The sequence below is a fragment of the Equus quagga genome, chromosome 1 (assembly GCF_021613505.1).
Source record: "Equus quagga isolate Etosha38 chromosome 1, UCLA_HA_Equagga_1.0, whole genome shotgun sequence".
NCBI classification, from domain to species: Eukaryota; Metazoa; Chordata; class Mammalia; order Perissodactyla; family Equidae; genus Equus; species Equus quagga.
The window spans coordinates 115,493,896-115,505,806 of NC_060267.1; positions in this window are offsets into that span (position 1 = coordinate 115,493,896).

The window sequence follows — 11,911 nt, forward strand, 5'->3', positions numbered from 1 at the left end:
CCATGTTTGGGTCTAACGGCTGCTTCCAGAATGTCACTTTTCCTGATAACTGGATAAACTCATAGTATTTCAGAGTGAAAAAGACTTAGCAAGTCAATCCTCCCATCTTTCGCTAATGAGGAAATTGACTCCCTTAAGAGGTTAAATGGTAAAATATTTGGGGCCACATTGTTGTCACCTGATTTTACCCAAAGTAGTTTCAACATTTTTCATTTTGGAATTTATAGAACAGGCTAAAAGAAACGAACAAAATATTCTTCTCTCTCTCCATTGCTCCTTCAGAACCAACATCTGGAGAATTTAACATCAGTACAATTTAAACATAAGTATGCACCATCAGAGTTTTGATTCACCCCCAAGAGGGCCTTCATGGATACTGGCTTTGATTTTAATCAGCTTGACCTACGGATCAGTAACCATTTCTATCTACATCTTGTCACTTAATCATTTTATCATTTCTCTCTAATCTATTGTATTCTATGGCTGATTTTAAAAGCAGATTTAAAAACTATTAAAATGAATAATAAAAAAATGATGAATAAAGATATATCATTCCTAGAGGACATAGTGTTAGAAAACAATAGTTACCTCTTCAATCAGCACTTTAGTTTTATTCTGTCAAATTATTTCCCAGTTATGAAGTCATACTGTTGTGCTTTAAATTAACACGCCATAAAACAGGATTTATTTGTGTTCCCCCTGCCCCACCCCCAGAAACAGCTCAGCATTTAGAGGATATGAGAGGCAAGTAGACTGGATCTGGAAATAGAATGAGGGCTGATGGTGTAGGGCTGTGCCCTTTGGATGCCAGTACTCTTGTGGGTCCTCCCATCTGCCAGGGATTGCCTTGGGGAATCAGCGAGTAGATGCAAATCCAGGCAGTTTCCTTGGCAACCAGAATTAACCCATGGGGTCTTTTCAGGCTTAGGGACATTTTTGGAGAGTTGAAATAAAAGCATCACTATGAGAAAACTCCAGAGGGAAACTAATAAGGCACGCCAAGTCAAGATAGTTTAAAGTCAAGAATATGCTGGGGAAAGAGTCAGTGCCTCTCTTCTACTTTCCCCTCCTCTTCCCTTTTCTCTCCCCTCCCCCCCTCCTCTCCTCTTCGTCTCCCCTCCTCTACCCCCTCTCTCTTTTTTCTTTCTCTTCCCCTGCCTCTTTCTTTCACTTTTGCCAGCTTTTATGGAATTACCTTGCAGTTTCCAGATTTTTCAAAATTTGGGGACTATCTCTACATTGTATTAATTCTACATGATCTTTCTGGTTGAACAGATTGCTTTCTCTGGAGCTTTCAAAATGATACTGGTTCCTATGAAAAATTGGCAGAATTTAGTATATTAATAGTAAAATAAGAAAGCAAAATTTCCTATTTGACTCTTTTCTGCATTTCTGCACAATTTGCCCCCTCAAAAATGGAGTGTGTGTTCACCACTCTTTTTGCTGGATTTCATTCTCCAGAAGAGTTTTGCCCAAATTGGGATCCTCATGGGTTGCTGAGGACCTTGCTCAGTGTGACCTCCTGCAGTTTATTTGGTGGCCAGTAATGTAGAGTGGGCTTTCTTAGCTTGGTGGGCTCTCCTGCTGCCCTGCTTTTCTCCTCGTCTTTCAAGTCTTCTCCAAATGAAAGATGAATAGATTCAGCTCTTCTGCGCATGTGGAAAGGACTTGCTGGGGCTGTATAACAGACCACTGAAGAGCAAGGGCCCTGGAATCAGACAGCCAAGAACTCATGGCCTTCCAGTTATTAGCTGTGCAATAATGGATAAGTTTAACTTACTTCTCTGAAATCCAATTTGTCCTCCTGTAAAATGAGACATGGGAATGTCCATTCTCCTTCTTCTTATTTTAAAGTACTCATTTACTAAAAGAATTGCCCCTCACCACAATTTCATCCTGGCCCATGGCTGCTAATAAAGTAACTATATTTTGTTGCCTTCCTAGCAGTTAGCTGTGACCATATGATGAAGTTGTGACCTGTGGAATCTGAGCAGAAGTACTGGGTGCAATTCTGAGGCTTGCACTTAAAAATGTTGAGTGTCGAGGCTGGCCCAGTACATAGTGGTTAAGTTTGTGTGCTCTGCTCCGGCGGCCCAGGGTACCCTGGTTCAGATCCTAGGTGCTGATCTAGGTACCGCTTGTTAAGCCATCCTGTGGCGGGTGTCCCACATATAAAGTAGAAAAAGATGGGCACAGATGTTAACTTATGGCCAATCTTCCTCAGCAAAAGAGGAGGACCGGTGGCAAATATTAGCTCAGGGCTAATCTTCCAAAAAAAAGAAAATTGAGTGTCCACATTTCATACTCTTACTTCTTCTTTCCCGTGGCTGAAAAATGTTGAAAACTAGAAGATCCAGTATGGAATAGAGCCTGATGATAGCAGAACCATTCGACCAGCTCCTTAGCACTTTCTTTTGTAAAATTATGCGAGAAGAATAAAAACTCATTTAATCCACAAGCCTTTTTTTGTTAGTGTTTTTATGGTATGTGTTTTTGCTTCCTCTTATTTTCAAGCTTTCTGGGTCCTTTATATTTAAGATTTTCTCTTGTAAGCATTATATATTTGAGTTTCTATTTAATCCAGTTGGAAATCTGCCTTTTAATTATAATATTTAGTCTAGTTATATTTAATATAATTATTGGCATATTTAGGCTTATATCTACCATCTTGTTATGGTTTTTTATTTAACTCATCTCTTTTATGCTCCCAACATCTATTATGTTTTAATGTAAATATCAGTTTACATGTCTACTTCTCTCCTACTTGAGATCCTCAAGGACAGATGATATATTGTGGTTAGCCATAATCATAAAACTAGTTAAGCCTTTAGTCATTTCAGACTCTTTCCTAAGCTGTTCATGTGCATTAATTTATTTAATTCGCATATCTAGTCTATGAAGTAGATACTATTTTTATCCCCGTTTCACAGAAAGGCAAGTAGACACACAGTGAGAGGTTTACTTGCTCAAGTCTATCCTAATAGTATGTGATAGAGTGCAAAGTAAATGTTCGATAAATATCTTCTAAACGTCAAAGGAAAGAATGAGCCCCACAGGGTGACCTACCTTTCATGTCCCATTTGATGGTAAGTTTGTTCTACTCGCCTACTTTTCTTAACAGGTCAATTTATGTCATAGTAGGCAGCTAGTGACCATTAATGACAATATGTGAGCTAAGGAGCTGGGGTGTGATTGAATTGAGAAGAGCTTATAAGTTTGTCACTCAATTCAACAGAAAAATTTGTGTGAAATATTACCTCTCTCTACTAAGATTTACTTCATCAATCTTGATGGGGTTGTTAGGTCTGATGGCAAACTGCATGCATCTTGTTTTGGGGCCTTTTCTTGTTTCTGGGCCTTTTCTTGTTTCTATTAGCTCTTACACAACTAGAATACATGCTCCATATACCTCTCTCTATCTCCTTGGAGACTCTGACTGTCGGCTGACAATCTATGGTGTGATCAGTAAATACAGATTTTTGAGAAACCCTGAAACTAAAGTGAGGAATTATCATTTCTTTATATCCTACCAAGCTCATCACGGGTATCTTTGTCTAAGTTATGGCACACAAGCTTCAGATTGCCTCTATCTCACAACACGAACACTCTTAAAATCCTTCCTGCCCCTGGGACACAGACCAGACAACCTCATCATGTGCCATAGTACATGATTTAGGTGATGAGCTGACTTCATGCATTCAGTTGTTCTCCTTCCCAAGACTCCATTAAAATTGTGCTAAAGAAATTGAAAGTGTATAAACTCCCTATAATGGCGAGAACTTCAAAAGACTCACAGACAAGACGCTTGTGTATATTTTTGGAAGGTAAAGAAACAAATTGAAGAACAGTGATAAGGAATGCAGACTGAAGGAAATATAGAGACCTGAAAGGGACTATGACCGTGGAGTGAGATGGTTAACCTGTAGAATGCTGGAAAATGTGGAAACTCAGAAATGGTAGTTACAAGGAAGTAAGATGAGAGACTGCAAACAGATTGAGCCAAAACACCTCCATGCCTGCATGAGAAATGCCTGCTGTCTAGGGATTTATTTCTTTTGGGTAAAACGGAAGGTCACTCTAAAAAAGATATGAAGAGAACCAGGTCCATCAGTATGGGTGTTAATATCCCAAAGTAAATACTTCTGCCTTCTGGTATTTAGAAATTCCACAGTGGAAGTCTGGCTCCTGAGTTGATCAGTCTATAGAAAAGTCTTCCGGTCAGTAAGCCTGCATGTGAACATAAAGCTCCCCTTTGACTAATTTATTGCCTCATCCTTAAGCTGGAATGGACAATCAAGAAACTTTAGACATTTGATGAAAGCTTGCAACCTAAAAGGGAAAATCAAAATAAACAGAGGAAACTGGGATAATACAAAAACAAAAAGAAGCTTAGAAAATCCTCATGAGTGCTATCAAGGGAATCATGAGGTTATTGAACCCACAAAGCAAGAACATAGTATAACTGAGAAGAAATAGTCATAGAATAATAAAAAATTCTTATGAATTAAATATAATTGCCACAGGTTATGATAACTCATAAAAGAACTAGAAATTTTAAAAACTAAATAATTAAGATTCCAAATACTCAACCCATTGAATAAAAAAGACCCAAACTAGACAAATGACTGTGAAATGTAAGAATGCCACAGATAACAAGAAAGCTCAGTAGCTTCAAGAAATAAAAAAGAAATTGTTTTAAGGAGGATGCATCATACCGGTATTAGACTCCTCATCAACATTAACGGAAGACGTAAGCAGTGGCTTTAATATCCAAAAGTAAAGTTGTTTTAAACCTAGAATTCTGTACCCTGAAAAACTATCAAACAAAGTTAGGAAAAAGATATTTTCAGACATAGGGTTCAAGTTCCTTCCTGTGGTGGGTTGAATAGTGGCCCCGAAAAGATATGTCCATGTCCGAACCCCCAGAAACTGTGAATGTGACCTTATTTGGAAAAAAGGTCTCTGCAGATGTAACTGAGTCAAGGGTCTCAGGATGAGATCAACCTCAATTATCTGAGTGGGCTCTAAATCCAATGACAAGTGTCCTTAGAAGACAAAAGAGGAAAAAAGATATAACAGGAAGAGGCAATGTGACCACAGAGGCCGAGGCTGCAGTGATGCAGCCAAGAGAGACTAGGAACACCTGACACCACCAGGAGCTGGCAGCAGAAGGGAGGATTCTCCCCAAGCCTCTTGAAGGAGTGCAGCACTGCCAAAACCTTGATCTTGGATTTCTGGCGCTCAAAACTGTGAGCAAATAAATTGCTGTTGTTTTAAGGCACTTAGTTTCCGGTGATTTGTTGTGGCAGCAACCCATCCACTTAGAATATTATTTGAGGATACGCTCTAACAAAATGGGATAATAAATCAAGAAAGGGGAGAAGTAGAATCCGTGGTACAGTGGTTCCAACCCAGAAGAGTAAAGGTGGAAACCCAGGGTGACAGGGTGACAGCAGGCCGAGAGGAACTCTAGAAGAAGGGAGGTCGTTAACCTGATGTGACTCACAGGATGCTAGAAGAACACAAGGATGCATTAAAGGCAGATGATGCAAGAAAAAAAGAAAGACAAATAGGAAAACCTCTAAAAGAAATGACATATAATCATAGTACGCTACTCGGCTATGCTGTCAATATTTGCAGCACTGTAATAATGTAATCCCTGCTGATCGTTTTACGATTGTTAGATTCAATCTATCTGTAAAGCAAGAAAGTCTTAAGTAAGGTTCCGAAAGACATAAACTACAACACATTGAAGTGGAGACAGGTAAATTAGGAAATTAGAAAGACTGGAGGAAAGTGGAAGGAAATAGTAGAGGCGATTATAAGCTTGAATGTAAACGGGGGAACTAAGTGTAATTTTTAGTGAATGGAATGATAAATAAAGGTGAGGTGAGAATACAACTCTCAAAGTTCCAAATATTACCAAGGTGGAAACTAAATAGAGAAATATGATTATATTCTAGGCAAGGGAGATTGCATTACTGAGCTAAGTCATTATCTGTCATATTACGTAATCAATGTCTAAAATTGATTAAACAGAAAATAACTATATATACACATATTTAACAATATAACTAATTAAATAGTAGAAGAAATAAAACCAGAAGGAGTTAAACAAAAATATTTCCCTCTGGGTTACAGCATGTGGATGATAAGGGGTGGCCCCATGCCAGGTTCTTAGGTACTGTTTCATATTCTAATCATGTGCAGGTATTAGTAGGAAATATTCCATGTTTTTGTAACATTGCGCTTCCAGTAAAGATGTAGAAAGCTGAAAAGAGCAACCTTTCCATCTTCACAACTTTAACATAAAACACCGGTTGATCTGCCAATTCACAACTTTTCTTGAACCCTTCAGAGCCGTAACTAATCTGAAGTCTAAGAAAAGACAGGCACTTTCAAGAAGATATGGAATTTGAGCACTTACTTAGCTGTGGTAAATGTAGGGAAGCAAACAAGCTGTTAGGAAGTCAGCAGAGACCACCTGTGGGCTAGCAAGGATGTGCAGAACCCCTGGGAGCCATAGGGGAATTCATGCCCCTGCAACGTATTCACAGCCATTGCAGTATGCTTACAGGAGAGACTGAAGTCAGGGCAAGTGGCTGGGAAAGCCTTCCTCCTGGCATGGGCCTGGGAAAGGCAAACGACAACCTGTGTGGAAACATACTAAGACCCCCAATCCTTTGCCCTGTCTCCTTGTGGAAAAAAGTCTGAACCCACTGGAGGAAGAGGCAACAAACCTTGTCACCCTTGAAGCATAGGTAAAGACCCACTGAAGCTGGGGAAGAGAACAGGAGAGAAAACTAAACAAAAGACCTCTAACCTAAGGGGAAGAGGCAGGAGTACACTCTGGGCCCAGATCCTCGAGATCCCTGAATACAGGGAGGGGGCAGTGTTACTAATAAGGCCCCACACTGGAGACCCAGAGACACAGCATCTGCTTAAAGCTGAGGCTGAACCCGAAAGACAGGGTATGCCCTCTGTCTACTCCCACCATCAGGCTGGCAAGGGTCAAGTAACTAGAAAAAGGCTGCAGTTGGAGCACAGAGAAAGGGCCCTCAGAGGCACAGGGGCAAAGAACACCTCGGGCTGAGAGTGGAGCAGAGATTGAGAAGGCTCTCTGGCAAAGCAAGGCCTGCCCTAAACACAGAGCAGTGCTGGAAGGATCTGGACTCTTTGATGTTTAAGGGCAACCACAGTAAAAGCAAGACCCAAACTCTGTTCCTCTCCTGACTAACTTGATCCAACCCTACAAACTAGAGTTCTAGTGAAAAAAGAGGTGTGTCCATTTCCAGGCTTAAATGCTGTTACCCCCAGTCACTGTAAGTTACATTCAAGCCTCTAACTTATTCTTTATCTTCTGGCACTGCCTATGGTCAGGACCGTCCTCTTGTTCTAGGCAGTGGCAAGGCGCAGTGGAAAGATCATGCCTTGGACATCAGACACTCTTAAGTTCATATATCGACCATGCCACTCAGTGACTTTGGATAGGCCGCTTAACCTCAAACATCAGTTTCTTTATCTGTAAAGTGAGGGTTTTAAACCCACACCAAAGAGTTTTGATGACAACAAAATTACTGGGTATAAAGAACTTAGCACTCTAAATCACTGGTGGTACATAGAAAATGAGCAGAGACTGTTCAATAATGGCTCAATGACCCCAGGACAGGCTTCTCTAGGCTCTGCTCTCGGGTGACTCTCACTGGTTCCTAACCCTCTAGTTCAATGATTCTAAATGGTGGCATAGTAGGAATTGGGAGGATTGTGTTTTAGCTGTGACAACAATTGCTGTATGGAGTAGGATACCCTACGTGCGGTTAGTGGTCGGGAGTCGGGGGTGTTGGATTTCCTGCACAGGAGAGACAAACCACAGAATGAATTGTTCTCCATCCTGCATTTGGCAGGAGGTTTGAATGTCTGCTTGGACATTCCTGCAGCTGAAAAACCTGTTTGTATTTGTTTGAGCTAAGAAACTAACTCATGATCTGTAAAGACAAAGTATTCTTAGCACTGTTTTTATATGCTACTGATTGTGCCAAGAATGCAACCACAGTGCAATTTAAGAGAAGGTGGCTTTTGTTCAAAGCTTTACTGAGAGTTGTTCACTCTTTTGGAATATTAGATCCCTAATGGCATTGATGCCTTAGTTTTTGAGTTGCCAACACAGAACCCTTGGAACAACATTTTTTCGTAGGTATTACATTCACGGTAATATCATGTCTAAGAGCAACCACGGACTGCTTCACTGTCTTCTGGTGGAGTTAGGTAGGAACATTTACATAGCAAAATGCATATTTATTGTAAGTTACTTTCATTTTATTTCTTGTTTTTATTACATTTAGGAAAATATATGGATTTTTTGGCACTATGTGTGTAGATAGGTTATATTCTCTGTAAATGATCTAAGATGTTCAAGGAAGTGTTACAATAAATATACTACTCATAAGAAGGAGTCTGGGGGGCCAGCCTGGTGGTGCAGCGGTTAAGTTCGCACGTTCTGCTTCTTGGCGGCCCGGGGTACGCCGGTTCAGATCCCGGGTGCAGACATGGCACCGCTTGGCAAAAGCCATGCTGTGGTAGACATCCCACGTATAAAGTAGAGGAAGATGGACATGGATGTTAGCTCAGGGCTAATCTTCCTCAAAAAAAAGCAAGGAGTCTGGGGCCTGGTGGCTGTAACCCCAGCCCTAATTGCTCATCTAGGTTGTCCTAGGCTGTGTGCGTTGGTGCTGAGGATCTCCACATGAAGACTTATTTTAAAAATATAGATTTTTGCCCTCTATCCTCAAACTTCTGTTTTGTGTCCCGGAAGTCTGCAGTTTTAAGGTACTTGATGTGGGGACTCTTCCCAATATACTTTAGGTAACAATGCCCCGGTGTCTTAAACTTGATCCGTTGCCATTTCATCTCTCTGCAGACCGCCAGACAGAAGACAGTCTCTCCGCTTCTCTTTCTTTGATTCCACCCAATCCTAACCCTGTACCCTTCTCCTAACTCTCACTGTGTCCTCAACTTCTGGCCACTAGTGGTTAACTGAAGGCCCCTATTTCAGTACAAAATTTCCCTTTGTGACCTAAAAACAGACCTTAAGACAGAGAAGATGAATCAGAGAGTATAAAAACTGTAACGATCTGAAGCGTCTAATTAAAGAGGAGAGAAAACTGCCCTTAAATTGCAACAAAGTTCTGAGAACCTTCTATAAGTAAATTAAGTAGAAACTAATGAAACAATATTAGAAAGCTTATCCAAAATTGGAGTAGGAAATTTATTCAAAGATTTCTTAAAGTTCCCCATCATTTTAACAGATAAAACCTAACTAAAGAAATGATTTGGATCATTAAGCTTTGCAAGGTAAAAAGTGTCAGCATCTATTTTTCCCACTTAAAATACAAATATAGTCTTTTCATAAAATATGTTTTTTTACATAGCTGACATTGAACATAATGACTGTGCTCAACAAGTATTTAAAATTTGTCACTGCAATGTAACTCACAAAGACTTGAAAATGTTTAAGAGAACAAAGCTCCAGGTAAAAGAAGGAAATACCTGCCAATCATGTGACCTGTTTAGTCTGTATGGGGCCAATTTGAAACACATGGGGAAAAGAATAGTAATAATAACAACAACTATCATTTACTGGGCCTTATTAGGTTGGCAACTATATTAAGAACATTTTCATCTCTAATTTATTCTAAATAAACGAATATTTATTTATTTATTTATTCTAAGTGAATAAATTGTATTTATTTATACATTATCAAGTATAGATAATATAAACAGTAATTAAATATTTAATAAAATAATGATAGTTAAATATTTTATTAATTAAATAAAAATTAATACAAATATCATTTATTTAGTTATTCTAAATAAACAAATATTTGTTGAGCACTATGTGCCATGCCCTGTGCTAGGCACCAGGATATATCAGCAAACAAAACAGACAACATTCGGGACTGGCCTGGTGGTGTCGTGGTTACATTCACGTGCTCTGCGTCGGCAGCCCAGGGTTTGCCAGTTCGGATCCTGGGTGCGGACCTATGCATCACTTGTCAAGCCATGCTGTGGTGGCATCCCACATATAAAGATGGGCACAGATGTTAGCTCAGGGCCAGTCTTCCTCAGCAAAAAGAAGAGGATTGGTGGCAGATGTTAGCTCAGAGCTAATCTTCCTCAAAAACAAAAACAAAAACAAAAATACTAGACAACATTCCTTGACCTTCTAGAGCTTATATTCTTCGCAACAATACTATTAGGGAGTGACTATCATTGTCTCAGTGAAACAGATGAAGACGCTGAGAACTAGAGTTATCCGGGGCTTTACCCCAGGTCATGTAGCTTGTAGTGATGGAGCAGAATTTGAAAGCTAGATCTGCCTGGTCCAGGCGCCAGGTCTTAATCAATTGTCTACACTGCCATGATGAATGTGACCTTCTATTCACAGCCTCAGCCTTGAGGGCTAGAGTAAGGCTGCCTACTGTATTCAGGACCCTTTTCAATTCCAAGAAAGACCTCCCTTGATCCCACTATTAAAAACAGACCCAAAAAAACAGCTGCAATATGTGCCTGAGGACCAAGGTCATTTTCTGTTCAAACTTCCTACTCACTGGTTTCCACATGACTCCAGGCCAAATTAGATGAGAAACTGGGGGAAAGGACAGATGGTGAGTTGCTGATGTGTGCCCCACAGATCTCGGGAGAGTGCGGGAGAAAACCACAAAGAGCAGTGCCTGGATCACAGAAAGTCACTTTAAAGTTTCTTTTCTTTTGAAAGCCTTTGAGAAATTGAGAAGCGTACGAAATGGGTGAAGCTGCCAATTGCTTTTCATTTTTTCAAACATGTCTGTTATTTGTTTTAATTAAGGTGACAAGAGGGAATGACACTGAAAAACAATGCCGTTTATTTCACAGGTACCCAACACCAGGTTTTGGAAGCAATTCTCTCAGTGTAGTTGAAACAACTTGCCTTAAAATCTGGGGGAATTTTATCTCTAAATCCCTACCCACTACTTCAAACCACGAGTATTGCCAAAAAGGACGTGAAATGCTCTCACTGACAAGGTTTTTATCGATTTTTTTGTATAGAAGTGACAGAGGAGAGAGAAATGCTTCCTCAAAGGCCTGCCAACCTCAGGAAAATAAAGCATTTCCTTATCCTCTTCTTCCCTCCAAAAATAGTGATAGTGATTATGTAACTTCTATTCTGATGCCGGTTAAGATCTTATGGATAAAATCCCATTGGAATTAGTTAACTTTAAAAAGCGATAGTTATCATGATTTTTCAAAGATCCCGTAATAAAGAATGCAATTAAAATGTCGTCTTCTCTCTGTTGTTGAGCTGGCTGGATGTCGTTAATAACTCAAGACCTTCTTAAGGGAGGGTCAGAGGCTGCAGTACGGTAGTGGTCCCCGACCCACCCAGGTGGTCTTCAAACTGGGGATGAGCCAGATGAAAACCAGGACACTAAGTCCTGGGGCAGACTTCAAAGACCTGCATTCAGGAAAGAATCACTTTAACTAGATTTCACTCTTGATAACACAAGTGGTCAAGTATGAGACGGCAAGTCAACTTAGTTATAGATTGTGTACCTATGCCTTTCTCTGGGAGACTCTGTCCAGAGCCTAGGACAGATTTGGAGCAAATGGCACTACAACATAGCAGATGATAATGAAACCACTCAATTCTCCTAGAGTTAAAACACAAGCCCAGTGAGGCCAGTTTTCCACCGCTGAAGTGAAGCAGGAAGCTGGAGCAGATTGGAATGTCTCTGTGGGTTCATTTGCCTATTTGTAGCAATCCTGTGCCTGGTCTGGCCTAGGGAGATTGATGGAACCATAAAGGAACCCAAGCGTAGGAGATTACAGGTAGACAGAGCCATATTGGGATTTGCATTCTCTTGTTTATAAATTG